Source organism: Callithrix jacchus, chromosome 4, assembly GCF_049354715.1.
Source record: "Callithrix jacchus isolate 240 chromosome 4, calJac240_pri, whole genome shotgun sequence".
NCBI classification, from domain to species: Eukaryota; Metazoa; Chordata; class Mammalia; order Primates; family Cebidae; genus Callithrix; species Callithrix jacchus.
The window spans coordinates 166,976,969-166,988,822 of NC_133505.1; positions in this window are offsets into that span (position 1 = coordinate 166,976,969).

Below are 11,854 nucleotides of genomic sequence, written 5' to 3' on the forward strand. Positions count from 1 at the left end.
GACGGAGGGGATCTGCAGATCTCTGCAACTGCCTCCTCAATCCCGTCCCAACATGTTTTCATGTGGATCTTGCAATGAAAGAAGTAAAATTTTACCTTGGTCAGCAAGTGATGGGTGTGGGGGCTACAGACCAGGAAAGAGCAGGATGGGGTGGTAGCAGGGGCGTCTGGCAGTCCAGGGACAGGTGTCTGACTAGAGCAGGAGGGACAGTGATGAGAGGAAGCTGTCACTTTCTGCCTTGTTGCTGAGGACACAATGTGGCCTTAGAGAGGCAGTTTTCTATCCTGGAAGAAGACTGGACCCTGACATGACCTGGACGTAGTTCCAGGGTCTCCTCCATTACCTGTTGACTTTATGGCCTGGAGCACTCTCTTTGACTGTCTGGGACTCTACTTCCTTATGGCACCCTGCTCCCAGTGGTTGCGAGGATTCCAGGAGCTGCAGGCTTCCCCAGGCAGAGCCCCAGAGTCCCGTGTTCAGGGGCTGCTGAGGCGTCAGGTGGCCCCCCAACCATATGGTCTCATGATCAGCAGCTTATGGTGAATCCAGCGGTCTCCAGCTGAGGAAAGAATGACTGTCCCATGATGCTTATTTTCTATACTAGGTTGCTAAGGGCAACAAATCCTAATGTCCATCCCACCTGCACCTCTTCCCAGCAGGTGGCAGGTGAATGTCTGATGTTTTGAGACCTATTTGAGTTAATTTAAGAGATCCCTTACAAAAGGTCATTTGTGAGACACACTGATAAAGACTCAGTTATCGCCACATGGGGAAGCAGATGGTTTCTGCACTGGGAAGTTTAGGAAGCTAAGATCAGAGATGCCAAATGACTTGCGCTGACACACATGCAATGGGACCTTGAATTTTGATCTTCCGGGTCAGGCTACAGGAGCAGCAAGTATAAGCTTGCAAATTAAACAGGAAGGAGGGAGGTTGCAGGGAGCTGGCTTTAAAGGCTGTGTCCTCTTCGGGACGAGCTTCCTGGCATTACTGATTATGCATTTTTCCCTCACCCCATGCCGCTGAGCAGGACACAGGGAACCGGGCCCTGGGTACCATTTAAAGATCCCATCCCGGAGCAGTGACACTCTTGGCATCCTGTGCTCACTCGCTGATTCTGCTCTTCAGCCTGGACGGTGGCATTTATCCTCTTCTGGGTTCCTGTTTGAGGAGAACATTTCATCTTTTTATGCAATTTGTAAAAAGAATGTGTACATGGAAACTACATACACATCTACAGACATTCACATACACAGCTACGTCCACATGGTCTGGTTTAGGAGGGTACTGGACTAATTTCAGACCTCTCAGAGTACACGCTGCTTTCCTTGACCAATTTCATCATTCAGTTAAACACGAGAATCCGGTTGTCTGGGAGTCTGGAGGATTGGCAAATCTGTGACTATGAAATAGCAATAGCTCTGATGAATTCAGCACTTGCTGTGTGCTGGCTGCTGTCCCAAGCGCTTTCTTAGATTATCTTGTTAAATTCTCATTACACCTCTATTATATTGGGTGATATTGGCTAATTGTAAAGAAAAGGAAAGTGAGGCACAAAGAGGCTAAGTAGTTTGCCCAACATCACCAGGTAGCAAGTGGAAGAACCTGTAGTCTCATTCCAAAATCCAAGATTTAAAGCAAGATACTGCATTTTCCACTGACATCTGGGCAGTAGCATCCTTATGCATTACCAAAAAAAAACCAGAAAACAAAAAACTCAAAAAACCCAAAGCCAAAACAAATTCATTCTTTTGTAGAAAAATCATTCTTTTTTATTCTCTTTGTTTCACTCTTGTCACCCAGGCTGGAGTGCAATGGCACGATCTCTGTTCACCGCAATCTCTGCCTCTCGGGTTCAAGCAATTCTCCTGCCTCAGCCTAGCGAGTAGCTGGGATTACAGGCCCCCGCCACCACACTCAGCTAATTTTTGTATTTTTTAGTAGAGACGTTTTCACCATGTTGGCCAGTCTGGTCTGTAACTCCTGACTTTAGGTGATCCGCCCATCTCAGTCTCCCAAAGTGCTGAGATTACAGGCATGGGTCACCGCACCCAGCCTACTTCAAATATTTGTTAAAACACCACTGTTATTCCTCAGGACAAGAGCAAAGAACGCCTCCCAGAACATAGCTCGTGGGGTCCCAGATGACAGGCTCTGTTTCTGGAAGGTTGAGGTACAGCTTGGGAGTTCATTTATCTACTTGGCTACACCCCTGGCTGAGGTGCCAGGGGGTCAATGCCACTCAAGTTCCTGGCAAACCAAACTCCCACAAACAGTCCGAGCTTGGGGATCAAGTTCTGCTGGAATCATTCCTATCAATGACAAAGAGGTGGACACCACACGGCAAGATCCCTGTTGTCAGGAATTTCAGGAGCTTCACTGGCTGAGTTTGCAGCATTTATGGAAACCTGGCTGGAAGCCAGAGTAGTTGAGAATCATTCTTTTGGAGATAAGACTGAAAAGCGGTTCCTGGCTGGTCTGAGCAGGGAGTTCTAAGGATGACTGCTCTTTGGTGGGGTGAGAAGCACATTCTCCTCAGTACTGCAATAACGAAGCACCTAGCTGCACCTGGGGCTACGTGAGCTTGCCTCGATTCTTGTTAAATTGCAGTTTACCTGACACCTCACTTGTTATTTCGTTTAAAAATTTTTAAATACCGAGAAACATGAAAAAAAGTAAAATTCACTTTAAATCTCACCACTTAGAAGAATTCAATGAAGAATGAAGGTTGGTCATCACCCCATCTCCCCACCGCCGGGACTCAGTGTTGACAGGTGGTGAGTTTCTACCCTTCCTCTCCACAGATGGAGCTTGCTGACTAAGGGAAAAAAAATCAAGCTTTTAATGAATTAAAGTTAGTTTTATTCAGAGGTCTTACTGAGGACTATAGCCCAGGAGAAGTCTTTCAGAGAGTTCCCATTAGGCTGCTCCAGAACACCCTTTTGGCTCAGAATTTATATGCAGGGCGTGGAGGTTCAGTGCAAAACACATCAAACTTGCTTGCAAGTTACATGAAATCAGACTCGCATCAAGGCGTGCACTAGGAACACATCTGGTTATACAGTTGCACAATCACCAACCCCGTCAGACGTTATCTTCCGTGTGGGAAAAGGCAAGGCAAGGGGCGTTCAGCATTTTTTTTTTTTTTTTTGAGACAGAGTCTCACTCTGCCATGCAACCTGAGTGCAGACAGTGGCATGGTCAGGGCCCACTGCAGCCTCTGCCTCCCAGGCTCAAGCGATCCTCCCACTCAGCCCCCCTAGTAGCTGGGACTACAGGCATGCGCCACCATGCCGGGCTAATTTTTTGTATTTTTAGTAGAGATGGAGTCTCTTGCCATATTGCCCAGGCTGGTCTCAACTCCTGGACTCAAGTGATCCACCTGCCTTGGCCTCCCAAAGCTCTGGAATAACAGGCATGAGCCATTGCACCTGGCCAAGTCACTCAACTTTCGAGGAAAGAAGAGACTCAGGCAAAGGCATGGGGGCCTCTTGGGCTCCACATGCTCCGTTCTGCTTTCTCTTCAAAGCACCACTCCAGGGAGCTGCACAGCCTCCTGCTCAGGGGCTTTGTGAAGTGATGTTGGCAAACAGAAATGAGCACACCTGGCTTCTTACCTTTCTTACAAGCCATAAACACTAATATCAGGCGGAATGACCTTCTGAAGCGCCAAGAATGCATGTTTCCCCCACACTCTTCCTTTCAACCTCTATTCTGGCCACCATTGCCCAGTGCTGAGTGGCCACAGGGGAACCAGAAGACAAAGGCTGCAGATCCCTGGGATTAGGCGGCAGGCCAGTTATGACAGAGCCTCGGGAAACCAGCACGGTCAATGGAGGAGGTAGAGTTGTTGGGGTCAGGAAGGCTGACTCCTGAGGGGTGCATTCGTAGGAGTGAAATTTGCCTGTGAGTGGCCAAAATATCCAAAATATCAAGGGCTTAACCAAGATAAGATTTCTTTCTTTCTCAAGTTCAAGAAGCTTGAAGGACAGAGTGCAGAGCTGGTGTGGGAAGCGGCAGAGACAGGCCCAGGTGCCTGCTGTTTCATTCTGCAGACAGAGCTTCCTCTCCTGGGTCCATGCTGGCTGCTGGGCTATCACAGCAGGAGATGGGGACCACGAGGAACACAGATCCTCCCTTTAAGGACATTTCTGGACACTGTGGACCTCATGGCCAGAATATCTGAAGCCACCCATGAGCCACAACATTAGATCTGCTCTGAAGAGGATGCAGGGACTAGATGGCCTTGGTGCACAAAAGAGATCGCAATAGCCAAATGGCCCCCCAAATCTCATGGGTGGCTTTGGGCCCTTCCTAGAGTCGGGTTTCTTTACTGCAGAAGTAGGTGAGAGCAGATGGCAGATGCCGCATGCCTCTGCTCTGGCTGGAGGGATGGGTGACCTTGAGGATCTGAGTAGGGACCTGCCTGGTTGCTGTAGGTGGCCATAATGCTGCCCACCTGGAGCCCCTGAGCAGGTGAACCTAAGGCAGAGATTCCTTGTGCCATGGGGCTAGGGGGAACAGCAGGATGTGACTTAGGGCTTGTTATGGCTGGTGATATGGCTTGGCTGTGTCCCGACCCAAATCTCATCTTGAATTGTAGCTCCCCTAATTCCCAGGTGTTGTGGGAGGAACCAATGGGAGGCAATTGAATCATGGGGGTGGGTCTTTCCTGTGCTGTTCTCATGATAGTGAACACGTCTCCTGAGATGTGATGGTTTTATAAAGAGGAGTTCCCCGAACAAGTTCTCTCTTCCCTGCCACCATGTATGATGCCCCTTGCTCCTCCTTGCTCTTCTGCCATGATCATGAGGACTCTGCAGCAGCGTGAAACTGTGAGTCCATTAAACCTCTTTCCTTTGTAATTACCCAGTCTCGGGTTTGTCTTTATTAGCAGAGTGAGAATGAATGAAACAGCTGAGATGAAGTTTCCACCCACAGTTAGGGCATGGACTGTATAGCTGGGACCATGTGGGGAGAAAGACACCCCACAAAGGCTGGCGTGGGCATAAGCTGTCCAGGGAGGGACACCGCCTGCAGAGCCATGGCATAAAGCAAGCCTCCCGGGACCTGTGTGCCCTGCTCTGGGGGCACCAGAGGAGGGGAACAACTTGCAATTCATGAAATTTACATGAATTCATGAAGGGGAGAAAAACCGTGAAGACACTGAGCTTACCTTGAATTAAGAAGAGTCAGTTTCCCACTGCCTGCGGTAGTAGGGGCCTGAGATAAGAACGAAGTTATACAGGGTCATGTTCCTTGCACAATTAACTCTTTTTGAGAATACTTTAAGTTCTGGGGTTCATGTGCAGAACATGCGGGTTTGTTACACAGGTATACATGTGCCATGGTGGCTTGCTGCACCCACAACTGACTTTTGTAGCCCGGGAATTCATGGAGTTGTGCCATCCGTACTGGTCTGCAGCTTGGTTTTGCAAGTTTACGTCTTTCCACTTCAGCACGCGGGGTCTAACTGGTTTGAGCAGCTTCATAGCAATGCACTGAGCGCCATCCCGATGGAACCATTTCTGCTTTCTGTTCCTAGAGTGCAGTCCCCTTCTTGTGAATGTCAGTGGTGGGGTGGTTAGTTGGTTCTCCCGCCTCATCCTGTTTGTCGCATCCCCCGTGCCCTTAGTGGTCCAACTCTCCTTGGGGGCAGCCAGTAGGAGCAGTTAGGGCAGCGGGCTGTCCCCTGGCTGGTCACCCAGGCCCTCTGCACCGCCTGGCCCAGACTCTCTTGCCTGCAGCCCAGCAGGATGGGTGGATCGGCTTGGATTCCTGTGTGTCTGGGGTGCTTATGGCACGTGGCCCACCACAGACCGACAGCAAGGGGGGCGCTGTTCCGTGGGCTCCCGGATGCCCCGTGCTTGTTTATCCTCTTGCACACAAACTCTTCCCAAACCCCACCTTAGCACCTTCCTCTTTTTTGTTTGTGTAAATGTCAAAGCTGTAGACCCTGTGTGCGAAACATATTTTTCTTGCTGAACCAAATCCTGTTTCCCTCATCTTATGTATTCATTTTGTTCTATTTCTGTATACATAGAACAAACTATATTTTACATGTTCATAAATACATTTTAATGTATTTTTAAATGTATTTTATAAATTTATTCAAAATGTACTTATTACATAAAATACATACATTACATAAATACATTTAATACATAAAATATATAAATATATATGTATTACATAAATACATCAATACTATGTATTTATTACATAAAATAAATTTATTTATTTTATGTAATACACTTATATATAAATGTATAAATACATTTATATATATATATCACATTTTATATTGCATATAACAGGTCTTATAAAATGATCTCAAACTTGCATGACTGTATTTGAAACCTCTCAGAAAGGATGTTTCCTAAACATGTCACTTAAGCATTTTGAACTGACTCACTTCAATAACTCTCCTCTCTACTAGGCACTATCCTTAGCCCTCAAATGCAAGAGACATGTTTTAACTTTTTGACATTTGAGAAGTACACAGAGGAGGGGACCTGTACTATCTCCAGTGCTGCTGTCCCCTTGGGGCAGGGGTGAGTGACAAAATATATCTCAGGGACTAGATGGCCTTGGTGCACAAAAGAGATCGCAATAGCCAAATGGCCCCCCAAAAATTTACTGCCTGTTTCTGTGGCTCTCACACAGACCCTGGCTGGTGACACTAGATGAATTCTTTGCTAGTCTCAGGAGGGTAAAATGAGGACCCTATGGGGTAAAGAGCAGCTGAGAGGAGACGTGAGTTTCCATGGCCCCGCGTTCCATCCTCTTCAGAGCAGATCTAATGTTGTTTCAGGCTGGCCCTGGACAAAAAGGCTGAACTATTCAGAGCATCGTCCTTGGGCATTCAGTTACCCTAGTTTAAGAGAGGCACTTCCAGTTTTCATTTGTCCCTCAGGGGAGCCTCTGACTGTGGCTTTCTAGGATTTCTACCCTCCTTCCTGGCCTGCAGTATCTATCAGCACACGCTTCGTTTCCCAGCTGCTCTCATTCTTCTCCAAGCACAGCGGGCATTTTCTTTCTGGCCCGAAACACTGGCTGCTCATAAAACCAACCCCTGCCATTTATTGTCCAGCTCAGAGGTCTAGACCTCTCTCTAACTGTTCCAGGAATGTTCAGGTTTTATCAGCTCATAGTCCCAGGCATGGGCATGATTCACAAAATTCACAATTGCTCTTCGTGACACAGAGCTCTTTAAACCCTGGATAGTTTACCCGTGGGAGGCAAGGCTTTTGTGGCCTCATTTTTGTCTCACTCTTAATTTGTACTTTTAGCAAATGTCTTGAAAATATTTGTCAGTTCACCCCGATTTAGTCATGATGATGCTGGCTTGTTTAACTATCTATTTGTTGGACATGCACCACAGCGATTGAGATGATTGTCCAGTTTATGGGCGCCCAGATAGAGCCCCTTCCAGTTCAGGATATAGAGAGGAGGCCTTCTTTTGCTTATGGCTGTGGCCCCCCAGGGTCCCTGGGGTTCATCTAAGTCTCACAAATGGAACTGTCAAACTTTACCTCTCTCCTCAAACCCAAGTATTAAACTCCTCCCACCCATGTATTCATTGAGGCCTTTAGGTAGAGAACACTCATTAGTACCGTTATGTGCCAGGCATTGTCTTAGATAATGAGGATTCAACAGTAGATTAAAAACAAAGGCAAAACCAAAAAACCTCCGCCCTCAGAGAAGTTACTTTCTAGTGGGGGAAAACAGACCAAAGCAAAATAAGGAAATGATGTATTATTAAATCTTTAGAAAGGATCAGGCCTGTGGATAAGAATGAAAGGGAGGAGTTCAGCAGTTCCAGTCGGTAAAAGCTGGGGAGGAGAAATGTGGAATCTTTTCCAGGACTTGTTGAGTTTGAGCGAACATGGCCAATGGGTGGTGGGAGATGGTGCTGGGGTGTGAGCTCACGTCTAGAGAGGGAGAAATGCAGTATCCATCAGCATTTGATGCATACTGAAGACAGGAGAATAGATGAGCAGTCTGGAATGAGAAAAGATGGCATTCAGAACAAAACTCAGGATGGAGGAGAGAACAGAGATTTCATCACAGACTTGGGAAACTGCTGAAAACAGATGGTCGTGTGGGATGGAGGGCAGCCGATGGTCATCATTTAGCTGCCATTTGGGCAAAACCCTGTGCTCACGGGTTCGTTCTCACTTAAAATCTAGTAGAAAATATGATGGGCACCTAGAAGGAAATCCCAATGTGTTCAGCAATTTAGTGACTACAATATGCTAGGCAGCTGGAGGCTTCGTCCTGCCATATGTAATTTGCAGGATGGTCTTGGTCCTGTCTTTGTTCTGGAGGGGATGAGGAACAGGATGCCTATGTTCTAGTTCTCATATTTACACAATGAGGAGGGGCTTTCCACCTTTCTTCCAAGGAGGAAAAACTACTGGAAGAATTATACTAGCTTCTGTTTGTTTACAATCTCATTTTTTTTTTTTTTTGAGACAGAGTCTAGCCCTGTCACGGAGGCTGGAGTGCAATGGCACGATCTTGGCTCACTGCAACCTCTGCCTCCCGGGTTCAAATGATTCTCCTGTCTCAGGCTCCTGAGTAGCTAGGATTATAGTCACCCACCACCGCATCCAGCTAATTTTTGTATTTTTAGTAGAGACAGGGATTTCACCAGGTTGACCAGGCTGATCTCAAACTCTTGACCTCATGATCTGCCCTCCTTGACCTCCCAAAGTACGGGGATTACAGGCGTGAGCCACCATGCCTGTCCTATCATCTCATTTTCTTATATGTGTTATAAACATACACACAGTTTAAGCAATGTTGTGATGGAAACTTACTTTTGTCTTTAAAATTTCTGCCCATTCCCATATATGCCAGTAGCTGGCCACAGTGGCATCCCTGCACCCTTGAATAGTTAAGTTGCTCACGGCCTCTGTCTTGCTTAAGTATTTTTAAATTGCTGGATGATATCCTTTTTAAAAAAATTTTATTTCTAGAGACAAAGTCTCACTATGTCTTTCACCCAGACTGGAATGCAGTGATGCAGCTATAGCTCACCACATCCTCAAATACCTGGGCTCACACGATTCCCTCATCTCAGCATCCTAGGAGCTAGGACAACAGGCACACATGCCATGCCTGAGTAGTTTCATAAAACTTTTTTCTTTTTTGTGTAGAGACAGAGTCTCGCTATGCTGCCCAGGCTGGTCTCAAACTCCTGGCCATAAGCGATACTCCCACCTTGGCTTCCCAAAGTGCTGGGATTATAGGCATGAGCCACTATGCTTGGCCTACTCTGCTCTTTTTTTTTTTTTTTAAGAAAGAAAAGTGAAGATTGATGAAGCTTTGGATAATACTATAATGTAGAGATGTGGTTTGGTGGGAGGAAATAAAGCATAGTACAACCAAGTTAACCAAAAGGATCTTTTATGTAAGAGAATTAAATAGTAGAGAAGAAAAGTTGAGAGTTCACTAGGGAATTCATTTTCACATGAGAACATGCTACCCAAGGACTTAGTAAAATCAGTCGAATGGGAAACTCCACATGTGCTATGACTTTGAAGGCGTCCGTAGTCCCTTCAGTGGCTGGGGCTGCCTCTGATGTGGAGCTGCTGTGACTGGTCCTAAAGACAAGAAAAATGCAAAGTTCACGAAGGTCAGGGAAATGTTTTTGCCGAAGAGCAAGGGCTCTTGGAGACGTCTAGGGTAGTGGCAAAAGACAAAGATGCCTAAATATGGATGGTGCCCAATGCCAAGCAGAGACAACTTCAGCATCCTGACGACAGTGGCTGAAGTCAAGCAGAACAGGCTGAGCCTATAAACAAGTCTGATAATACTCACATGGAACAAATAGCAGGTGTGCCAAGGAAAAAGCACACGAGTTTCCAATAAAGTTTACAAGACGTTCAATTAGTTCAACAAGACTGATGTGACTCAAGGTTAGAGAAACACCAAAGTTAACCTTAAATAAGAAGCAGATGCAGAGAAGAAATAATTAAAGCATGCTTAAAACATATGGTGTCTATGGTTTGATCATTTAAAATCACAGTATTTTGGCCATCCAGTGTTATAGTGACTTGGAAGCCAAGGTTAAATCTTTCAGAGGCTCAATCCAAATTGAAGGTGATAGATTTGGAATTGAGAATGTAGACCTGCTTAGCCCACATGGGAATAAATGACCTGCAGGGTCTGGGGCTGGAAGCTAGTGGGCGCTCTAGAGGCCCTGAGGCGTTTTTCCCTCGCTGTGGCTCTCAAGGCTCAGATTCAGCTGCTGGTCAACAAGCCAGGGAGTTACGCCTTGGGCAGAAACAGTCCCAGAACTGTTGATCACTTTCAAAGGGTTAAACAAAAAATGAAAATGGTGTCTTACAACTTTTTAGTTTAGGCTGGGCATGGTGGCTCACGCTTGTCATTCCAGCACTTTGGGAGTCCGAGATGGGTTGATCAACTGAGGTCAGGAGTTTGAGACCAGCCTAACATGGTGAAACCCCGTCTCTACTAAAAACACAAAAATTAGCTGGGCATGGTGGCGGGTGCCTGTAATCCCAGCTACTTGGGAGGCTGAGGCAGGAGAATTGCTTGAACCTGGGAGGCGAAGGTTACAGTGAGCCAAGATTGGGCCATTGCACTGCAGCCTGGCTGACAGAGCGAGACTGTCTAAAAACAACAACAACATCCACCACCTTTTAGTTTATACCGAAAAATCATGAATTACAAGACAGTTCTTCCTAACTTATGTGTCATACTTCTAATGGTAATTACAGTCAACCCTTCAAATGGTACTTTAAATTCCAGGCTGGAACTCCCACAGCCAGTCTCCCTCCCAACCTGTCCCCTGCTCAGGGAGGGTGAGGTCAGGTGATGACCCAACCCATACAGACCTGATACAGCTACCAGGAAGGGACCTGGAGACTGACCGCTGAGGAGGTCAAAACGGTCACCATTGTCATTGAACCGGAAAACAGTGATCAGACATTTGCACTGAAAACAATAGGTATTTGGGTTTTTTAAAAACAAAATTTGAGGGAATTATTTGATGCTGATTTACTGATTATACTTAGCCCAAAAGGTTACTGAAATGATACCCTCTAGCCATGAGGTGGCTGAGCGGGGAAGAGGTGTGGGGGAAGCAAAAGCGTTCCTGAACCAAACTGAGGGTCAGGCTGCTTGTTGGCCCAGCGATAAGATGCAGATGAACTGGAAAAGAAGAGTTTACTTCTGTAACTAGGTACAGGGAGAAGGCCGGGAAAATATCGCCAGACCAACTCAAAATTCCAATGTTTTCCAGAGCGTATACACCTTCTGAGCCATATGTGTATGTATAAGCGTGCATTCATCTGAAGATGTAAGTGGTTAACTTTGTCTCATCTCTAAGGTCTGAGTCCGAAGACATTCCTCTGGAGCCTCAGTAAATTTACTGACTCTAAAGTGCTGGGGTGATTATCCCTATCTTGTCTCCTGCTACATCATGGAGGTTTGGGGAATTCCTTTACACCCCAATAAAACTTGTTTGTGGAGCTCTGGCAATTTCTTCAGACCGTAATTAAACTCGTTTAACCCTAAATAGGTCCTGTTAGGAACTCCTTTGTTATCTTGTCATGCTTCAAGGCCCAGGAACAGCCTAGGCAAAACCGTTGGTGGGCTTTCGCGACGTTCCAGCCTTTGTATAAGGACACTGTCTCTATCGGCTTTTCGTATGTAAGTTAAGCACTCAGTGCGCAAACAGTTGTCCAGGCAGTCCGTCTGTTCAGCTATCGGTGAGACCCGGCTTGCCGCAAAAGGAAGTGTCTATGACCCAAACCAAGGGCATGAAGAATATTGTCTGGGGAGTTGGGAAATATAACTTGTGACCCACAGTCATTTACAA